The sequence below is a fragment of the Rattus norvegicus genome, chromosome 5 (genome assembly GCF_036323735.1).
Source record: "Rattus norvegicus strain BN/NHsdMcwi chromosome 5, GRCr8, whole genome shotgun sequence".
NCBI classification, from domain to species: Eukaryota; Metazoa; Chordata; class Mammalia; order Rodentia; family Muridae; genus Rattus; species Rattus norvegicus.
In genome coordinates this window covers 141,706,066-141,714,823 of record NC_086023.1, presented here as the reverse complement: position 1 = coordinate 141,714,823, position 8,758 = coordinate 141,706,066, and the positions used below count along the sequence as shown (strand labels likewise).

At 48.3% G+C, this 8,758-nt stretch overlaps 1 long non-coding RNA gene across 1 annotated transcript; it reads right to left on the bottom strand.

Annotated features, from left to right (window-relative positions):
• Positions 1 to 701: 701 nt before the first annotated feature.
• Positions 702 to 2,903, bottom strand: LOC134486988 (uncharacterized). The gene is made up of 2 exons (XR_010066629.1): positions 2,656 to 2,903; positions 702 to 2,266 (listed from the first exon to the last, which is right to left on the bottom strand). It is a non-coding gene; the product is annotated as an uncharacterized LOC134486988 (long non-coding RNA).
• Between the last annotated feature and the right edge of the window lie 5,855 nt (positions 2,904 to 8,758).

Below are 8,758 nucleotides of genomic sequence, written 5' to 3'. Positions count from 1 at the left end.
ATGGCTGACATCTTTCAGCACAGAAAGGGCCAGCAGAGCAAGCTGGCAGAACACCCCAGAGACCTCCAGAGTGCCCTGGATCCTAAGCTCACCACCTCTGGCTCAGCACCAGAATAAATTCCTGCACAGCTCTGAGGCTCTGTGTGCAGCAAGCCTTATTATGCAGCCTCCCAGACCTTTCATTCGGGATTACCTTCTCCCTCCCCCCTCCCCCATTGCCCTTGCTCCAGTGACTGCTGTAGTCTTTGTCACAGTTACAGCCTCTGACTTCAGCTCTTTGTATGTAGGGCTGTCTCCCCTGCTAGCATGTGAGCAAACAGCCAAGACCAAGTTCTAGTGGTGGGAGTGTTTGTGTGCTCAGCCCTCTCTGCCCCGTCATCACGTTGCTCCCTGGACAAAGCTACTTTCCCTGGAGATTGTCCCACGCCTTCCTTGACCTCTAAACTCATGTCCTGTTCAATCCCCACTCCAGCCCACACCCATGTTCAGGTCACCATGAACCAGGCTGATTCTTTGGTGAGAGTAAAATAGCCCACGGTCTGAATGGAGCCCCCGGAGCTTCCCACACAGTAGCCTTACTGAAAATCAGACATTTTTATAGACTGGTACTGTTTCCAGATTCTCTGTCTTTTGAAGGGCCCACCCCAAACTTGCATATTAGCGAATGCTCAGATTTCTCAGTAATTTCTTGCTATCAAATATTTTGAGAAGATTTTTTTTAATATAATTTGGCTTTTGAGATGCTTTAGTTGTGAGGAGCCGATACTGGTGTTTGCCGATGTTTTCCAACCACCCTGGGCACTCTTCAGGATTCTCCAGGAGAGAAAATCAAGTCTGTATACTGATTCCAGATGTCAAGCAATGTATACGCATCTAGCCGTTAATGGAGCCAACCTGATGCCGGCAGAGACTTCTCATTAAACATCTGATATTTTTCTTCGTGCAGCTTCCCCTTGGAGTTTCCACTTTGGAGTCAGAGCTAGGCATGTGGCTCTGTTGGTAAAGTGTTCACCTAGCATGAAGCAAGTCTCGGGTCTGATCCGCAGCAAGCACACAAATTAGGTATAGCAGTACATGCCTATAATTCTAGCACTCGGGAGGCGAAGGCAGGTGGATCAGGAGTTCAAGGTTATCCTTAGTTGCACAGCAAGATGGAGGCCAGCCCGGGCTACATGAAACCCTATCTCAAAAACAAAGCAAGCACACTCTTTTTCAGTCAATAGTTTCTTCCATAATTCAACTGTTTTCACGGGCTGCAAGCATGGGCCCAGTATCTTCTGTTGCCCCCCCCCCCCAAACAGTCTGTAACTTTTAAAGATGCTGTACTAAAAGGGTCGGTGATAGGCTGGTGGTTATGTGTTCTCCTTTATTCAGTAGTTGAGGCTTACCTCTACCTCTATGGTGTACCAATGTGACTACCAATTGTCTGCTCCTTCATTTAGCGAAGGAGGAGAAACCCTGGGGGAAAGGATAGACCCAGTCCAGATCTGCCTCAGCCCCCCTTTCCAGATGAGCTCTGGGTCCCTCTCCCTAGCTGGCCCCAGTGTTATCTGGGGACCTTCACCTTTCAACTCACCCCATTGCCTCAAGAAATGTTCATGGAACCTCCACACTACGGAGTCTAGAACTGACTGCCCCAGCACCTCAAGCAGAATGCTTTTCTCCAGCTTCTGCTGAGGCCTGCTTTCCCAGATCCTCATTTCCTGCCGCAGGGATGACATCTTTCTTAGAAGGCTGACAATGGACATCTCATTTCCTGTTGTGAAAACCCCACTCCCATCCATAAGGGTGTGCTCTGGCCCCATGACCCCCAACAATACAATTGCAAAGCAGTTCCACATTGCTACACATCTCAGAATCTTAATCTAAGAATCTTTAAATCTTCTATCTCTTATGGGACAAAGCAGAATATCAATTAATCAGCCAACCAATTTCTCTTTTTAGCATCAGTCAGATGGTTTGATGATTGTACCCGTGGGTCCCCCTCACTGGGCTGTGAACTCCTTGGGAGGGATACATCTCTGCATCCCCAGAACCAGCCCTAACCTGGCACATAGGGATGCTGTCCGAAGAATGAGATGCACAAATAGGACTGATCTTCTTTTAGGCTGTGCGCTGCTAATGGGTGAAGAATGTGCCTATTCATTTCCGTCTTTGCAGAGGCTCGCTAGAGGGTAGCTTCACAAACTTCCACAGGATGCAGGATTAAATAGACAGATGGACAGATGATGGATGGATGGATGGTGTCTTAGTTAGGGTTTTATTGCTGTGAAGAGACACAATGACCATGGAAACTCTTATACCGGAAACATTTCATCGGGGCTGACTTACAGTTTCAGAGGTTTGACCTACTATCGTCCTGATAGGAAGCATGGAGCACCCAGACTGACATGGTGCTGGAGAAGGAGCGGAGAGTTCTTGGTCCACAGGCAGCAGGAGGAGACTGTGGGCCACACTGGGAGTAGCTTGAGCATCCCCCACTGTTGCAGTAAATCTCCAACCCCAATAAGCCCGTGCAAAACAAAACAAAACAAAACAAAACAAAACAAAAAACCCCACACAACTCAGTTATTGTGCTTATAAGCTGTATGTCTAGATTGGACAGAATTATCATACACTAATCTATTCCCCAGTTATGAGATCCCTGCTACTTACAGCTTCTCCAGGCCATGTGCTTGTGCTCCATCTTCCTTCCACCTCCTCTTCCTTCATCCTTCTTCCTTACCCTTCCTCCACTCCCTAAAACCTTCAGCCACGCCTCTCCCTTTCATTGCTCTATCACCGGCTCCAGTCATTATTTGACCAGTTAGAATGGGGAGAAGGTTCCCATGAAATCACCTGAGTATGAGATCCACTCCTCTTAGGGGCAGACCCTCTTGAGGGAGCAGAATCAACATCAGAATACAAACAGCACCATGGAGACCCACAGTACCCCTCAGTGACACACTTCCTGTAACAAGACCACACCTCCTAATAGTGCCACTCCCTGTGGGCCAAGCATTCAAACACATGAGTCTATGGGGGCCACCACAGATGGACAGGTGAAGAGCTGCATGGTTGAGTATGGGTGGATGTACGCTGAGGTGGTCCTTAGCCTTGGAAGTTGGTGGTCAGGAAGAAAAAGAGTGGCTTTGATTCCGGGATCAGCTTCGGTTCCTATGAGACCCAATTGTCCTATGGTTCCTATCCTTGGCTTTCCAAGACAACTATTTGTATCTTTACAATAAGCTTCCTTTTGTTTGAATAGATCTGTTTCTCCTACCAGAAGCCTTAAATCAGATGGGCCAGGGAGAGTGGGGATGAAGAGGAGCTGGTGCTTATGCCGTGATTGTTCTTCAAATGTGCTAGGAAACTTGGAATATTTGCTCTCTCTCATGGTCTTCCTCAAGACCTTGCTATGGGCTAGGCTGGTTATCAGAGTGGTGTTGGCTTCTTGGGCTTAGCAAGCCTTTTCTTGGTGTTCATGTCTGTGTCAAATGTTGGGTAAACTTTTATGAGCAAATGGACTGCTACTGTAGCAGCTCACCAGCTCCTAGCATCACCTGGAACAGACAAGTCATCGCCTGTCTGTGGTGGCTGTTCTTGGTTGTCAATGCCTGGAATAAACTACAATCCAGAAATAGAGGTCACGCCTAGAAGAGTTATTCTGCTTGCTTTGAAGTGGGTGAATCCACTTCTAGTCTGGAGCTCTGAGGTAGGAAGACACACACCTTTAATCCAGATTTTGAGGAGGGATGACACACCTTTAATCTGGCCACACCTTCTTCTGGAGTGTATATAAGGACACGGAAGATGGAAAGTCTTGTTCTTTGCCTGCTTACCTTGGACTTGCTTGGGCATCCATTCCTTTACTGGTATGGACCCTACTTCTTTGGGATTCCAGCATATACAGAAGACCAGCTGACATACCCAGCCTTGTGGGACTGAACAACTATTAAATTCTTGGACTTCCCATTCATAACTAGCTATTGGTTAGATTAATTGGCTTGCAGCCTATAAGTCATTTCCCTTCATACATACATACATACACACATACATGCATACATATACATACATACATACATACATACATACATACATACATACATGGGACAGTGGACTATGCCAGGAAACTTAGTAAGGTTGAGTGGGTCCAAGATCCTGGCACCCAGGTACCCACCTGAGATGGTAAGCATCTCCCTGCCCCCTACTAGAGTCCTGACCCAGAAACACATGACTCCACTCCCCACGTCAGTCACATAGCCCAAAACAGAGTTTTCTATGCTAATCAGGTATCTAGAGGCTCTGAGGGTTTATCCAATAGGTTTCCCTTCCTAGACATTCCTCTCTGCAAAAGGTATTTAATCTCTGGTCCACCCTCAGGAGGTGGTATAGACCCATTTTCCACAGTGAACAATCAGTAAACAGTTAGGTACCAACGACTGTTTCTTTCATGGAGAACCACTGTGGGGAGAATGGAGGAAGCCTTTGACTACCAAGCTGCTGCTTAGGCTTAACCTCCTGCAGCAGGCCCCTCTGCTGTCCCAGAGAACTCCTGACAAGCTAAGGACTTTCACCAGTGAGCTAAACTGGAGTTCCCATTCCCCAGCCCTGGGCGCTCTCTCTCTCTCTCTCTCTCTCTCTCTCTCTCTCTCTCTCTCTCTCTTTCGTTGTTCCATGAGTTCTGTGCTCTAGAGAACTTGGACTTAACTAATACCCTGTCTTAATACACTCTTAACTATTTTTCTATTGCTATGATAAAATACCATGACCAAGACCATTTATGGAAGAGAGGGCTTGTCTGGTGTTTATGGTTCCAGAGGGTTGGAGTGGGAAAGAGAAGGTAAGGAGGCAGATTACTGAACAGCAGTAATCTGTTCAGTAACAGGTGAGAGCTCACACCTTGTCTGTTGGAGGCGGAGAGATCAGACCTGAGAAGCTAAGAGGCTTTTGAAGCCCCAAGCCAGCCCCCAGGGACACACCTCCCCCAACAAGGCCATGCTCCCTAATCCTTCCTAAACAGTTCTGCTATCTAGGGCCCAAGAAGTCAAGCATATGAGCCCATGGAGACATGCTCATTCAAATCACCGTGCTGCCTACAGTGGGTCTCAATGTTCCATCTAGATATCGTGAATTAGGAAGGAAACTAAGCCTTCCCTATTTTAACACACTTTGAGCTTCTGTGACTTTCCCAAGGTCACAAATCTAATCCCACGATACATGATGAGTCTCCTCTTCCCAGTGGGATCATAGGTTTTAACTCGTCGCTTCTAATACTAAACCCTGTGCCAGCTTCCATGCAGAGAACACAGTGTGGTACCACCATTTCTCTGATGAGGGGTTGGTTCACACACTTTGCTATCTGCTCTTTCTGAAACTCAGAGATCCATTGCTATTTCCTGTGTTTCGGTCCAGCCTGCCATTCTTGATCAGTCCTCTGGGTCAAGGTGCATTACCTCTCCTTCCTGGCATCCCCACCCCACCCCACCCCCAATGCCTTGTGTCTCTGTGGGTTGGATGGTTCTGGTATGGTCTGACTCCTCTGCAGGAATTCCCAGGAGACAGGGGTTTGCACAGGGCTCTCTCTGTACACTGTAGATACCACCACAGAATGCTTAACAGTATGGATAACTAGGCGGGGATTTTTTTTTTATGATATTGTAGATATAGGGTAGTTTATGACCTAGTAAATGGTCATAGATTACTGTTAGAATTTTTTTTAAAGGCAGATCACAAAATGCGAGTATTATACGACGTAACGTTTTCCTCAAACGTATGCGGTGAAGAATTGGGAGGTGTGTGTTTGTGTCTGACACTCATTCATCTCAACGGGATTTGGGGGTGACTCTGACATTTTTTTCTTTCAGCACATTTATATTCCTAAATGTTCCAGAATGAACTATTTTGGGAATGGTAAAAAAGAGACATGATTTGAAAATAAATAAGTGGATATTTGTTTAGTGAATGGAGAAGGCTGTGTTAGCAGACATGTTGCCTTGGAGCTGGATCTTGGGGAGGAAGTCACCCTCTGCAAGCCAAGTCTGGCTCACTACCCAGCCATAGACACCCAGCTGCGGTGGGGACAGTTCCCCAAGAGTTAACAGCGGAATGGGATCGCCTGTGACTCAGTAGGAGCCACTGTGGCTCTGCCTTTCCTGACATCGAGGATCACCACCCCTCCATGTTCACCACACTTTACAATTTACAATGCTTTTTGACGTGCATGGTCCTGTTTGTTCCTTACAATCCTGTAGCCAATGTGGAAAGAGAGAGTATTGTGTGAGATATGGGTCAAGGTCACACAGACAGCAGAGGGTAGAGCCTGCCTTCAAATGCCAGATCCTCTTCCTCCACCTCAGATAAGCCCAAGGGACCCAACAGGTACCTGAGAAGTCAAAGTGCCCATATTTCCAAATGCATCAGTGTGGCTGAGTCTTCAGGAAGGTACGGGAAAGAGATAAGAACCATGCTTAGGGGTGCTCCGGGGACACGCTGCTCGGGGGTACGTCTCTGCTGCGCTTGGCTCCTGGACACTGCTGTCACGTGCTGTGCAGCTGCATTCTGTGCTCCAGTGGGCTGGGAAGCACAGCAGCTGTGCTCAAGCCAGACCAATGGCTGCCATGCCTGTCTGAGACACAGCCGACGCTGTGACCCAGAGACAGAATCCATCTCTCTTGGAGCAGAATCAGGTGTGAGCTAACCAAGGCCACTCATGGCTCTAATCTCTGGTGGGGGGTGGGGGGGAACTCTCTGGTCTTCAAAAGCACACAGGTCCTCAGAAAATGTTCCCTTTGCTGCTACAAACTCCCCCTGAAAGCTGATGCCTTGCCCTCCCTATTCTTTCTCCCACAGACCTCGGGTAGCTCCATTGAGAAGCATCTAAAAATTAACTACACATTCTTTATAAAATATAATTATGATAAGAAAAATAAAATACGAAGTACTAGAGAATATATTAAATATTGAGTTTGCATTTAATATTCAAATAAAACCCTTTCCAACGTTTTAATGAGAAACTCCAAATTGCCTCCAGAAGAATGTTTTTTTAATATCAGGTTTTATACTGGAAATGATTACCTAATTGATCAAATGATGCCACCGAAACAATCAAAACCTCAGGGAGGATCTTTTCAAATTCTTGATAGCCACTCTTTATGAGGGAGTCTGTTCTAGAAGTCATAGAGTACTTACAGTCATTTAAAATATTTAACCCATGATTGAAATTATGCTTACAGAATAAACAAGGCTTTTCCTTAGTGATAAAAATAACATTAGAATATAGTGTGCTAGAGAAAATTCGTGCATAAAGTATTTCGGAATCCTGCTAGAGCTCTAGTCTGCAGAGCAGAAACACTCTAGGCCTGGGGTGATGACTCAGTTGGTAAGGTGCTTGACTTGCAACCACAAGGCATGGGTTTGAGGCTCCCCAGAACCCTGTCAAGCATGGTGTTGAGGCTTGTAATGTCAGCCCTGGGGGCAGGTAAAAGGATCCCCTGGAGAGCCAGTCTAACTTAATTGGGTTCCAGGTCAGTGAGAAACCCCATCTCAAAGGAGGTGAACATCATTCCTGAGCATGGCACCTGAGGTTGTCCTCTGGCCTCCACACGCTCACACAAGTGTGTGCGTGTATGCACACATATGCACCTACATACTCATGAGCACGTGTGTGTGCATGCACATGCATTATGACCTAGTGTCTGTATAGGGATACTGTAGAGGGTGCTTGGCGTGGTGAGTCAGGTGTTGCCAGAGTGTGGCCATGCCCACCTCCTTGTCTGCTACCACAAACTCCAGCCTTCCTTGGAACCAAATTTCATGATGGACTTGGCCACATGTGATCTGGTACAGGGCATTCTCGGGTACCTGTGTTTGTTTCCTGGTGCCTCTCCACTGATCTCCAGTCCAAGAGTCCCAGAAATCCCAGAGGCCGTCTGGCTGCTGGGATGGTGAATGGAGAAGGAAACCTCAGCATTCCTGGCCCCTGGGGTACACTTTGGCTCAGAGAGGCAAGAAGGAGTCTTGGTCGGCTTTGGCACAGAGCTGCAGGACACCCATTGGGGAAGGAAACCTCAGTGGATGTTGCGTTGGCTACCCCAAATTCTCTTGCATAATGGTGGCTGAGGCTAGATGAGACCTGAGGACCCTTCTCCAGTCTCCTAGATCCCAAGGACCCTGGAAGTGACTTGAAGGACCAGGCCTAGCCACCAAGGAAGCAGAATATGAGATGTGAGGGACAGCTGAGACTAGTAACCGAGGATGTGTGGGAGATTAGTAGGGGGGGAAATATGGAGAAAGCTGGGAGAGGACAGGACAGAGGTAGATGTTGCAGAGACGGGAGAGAGACTTGGAAATGGATAGAAACTGGCAAGAACTGACTGGCCCAGAGTGGTGCGTGGGGATGCATGGAAAGCGCTGATGCAAAGAATCTAGCTGGGTGAGCAAGATGGAGGGGGTGAGGAAACCCGGGCGCCTGGCGAGTCTGGGCCGCCGCTGCTCAAACACAGGCGCGGGCGCCCTTTGGAGAAGTCGGCGCTCGGCGGAAACGCTAACTCCGCGGGCAAGAGCAAATGTAAAGAGCCCTGAGAGCACTTTGTGCAAATATCAGGCCGGGAAGTGCTGCGCCCGCGGAGCTGCCGGGCACCTCGGCGCCCCCGCGCCCTCGGCTGCGCGCTAATTCACTTTGCCGTCACCTCCCCGGGCGGGGGGCGGCGGGGCGCGGGCAGCTGAAGCGTTCTGAGGGCGCGGGGCAGCTTGCGGGGCTCCGGGGCCGCGGCCCTAC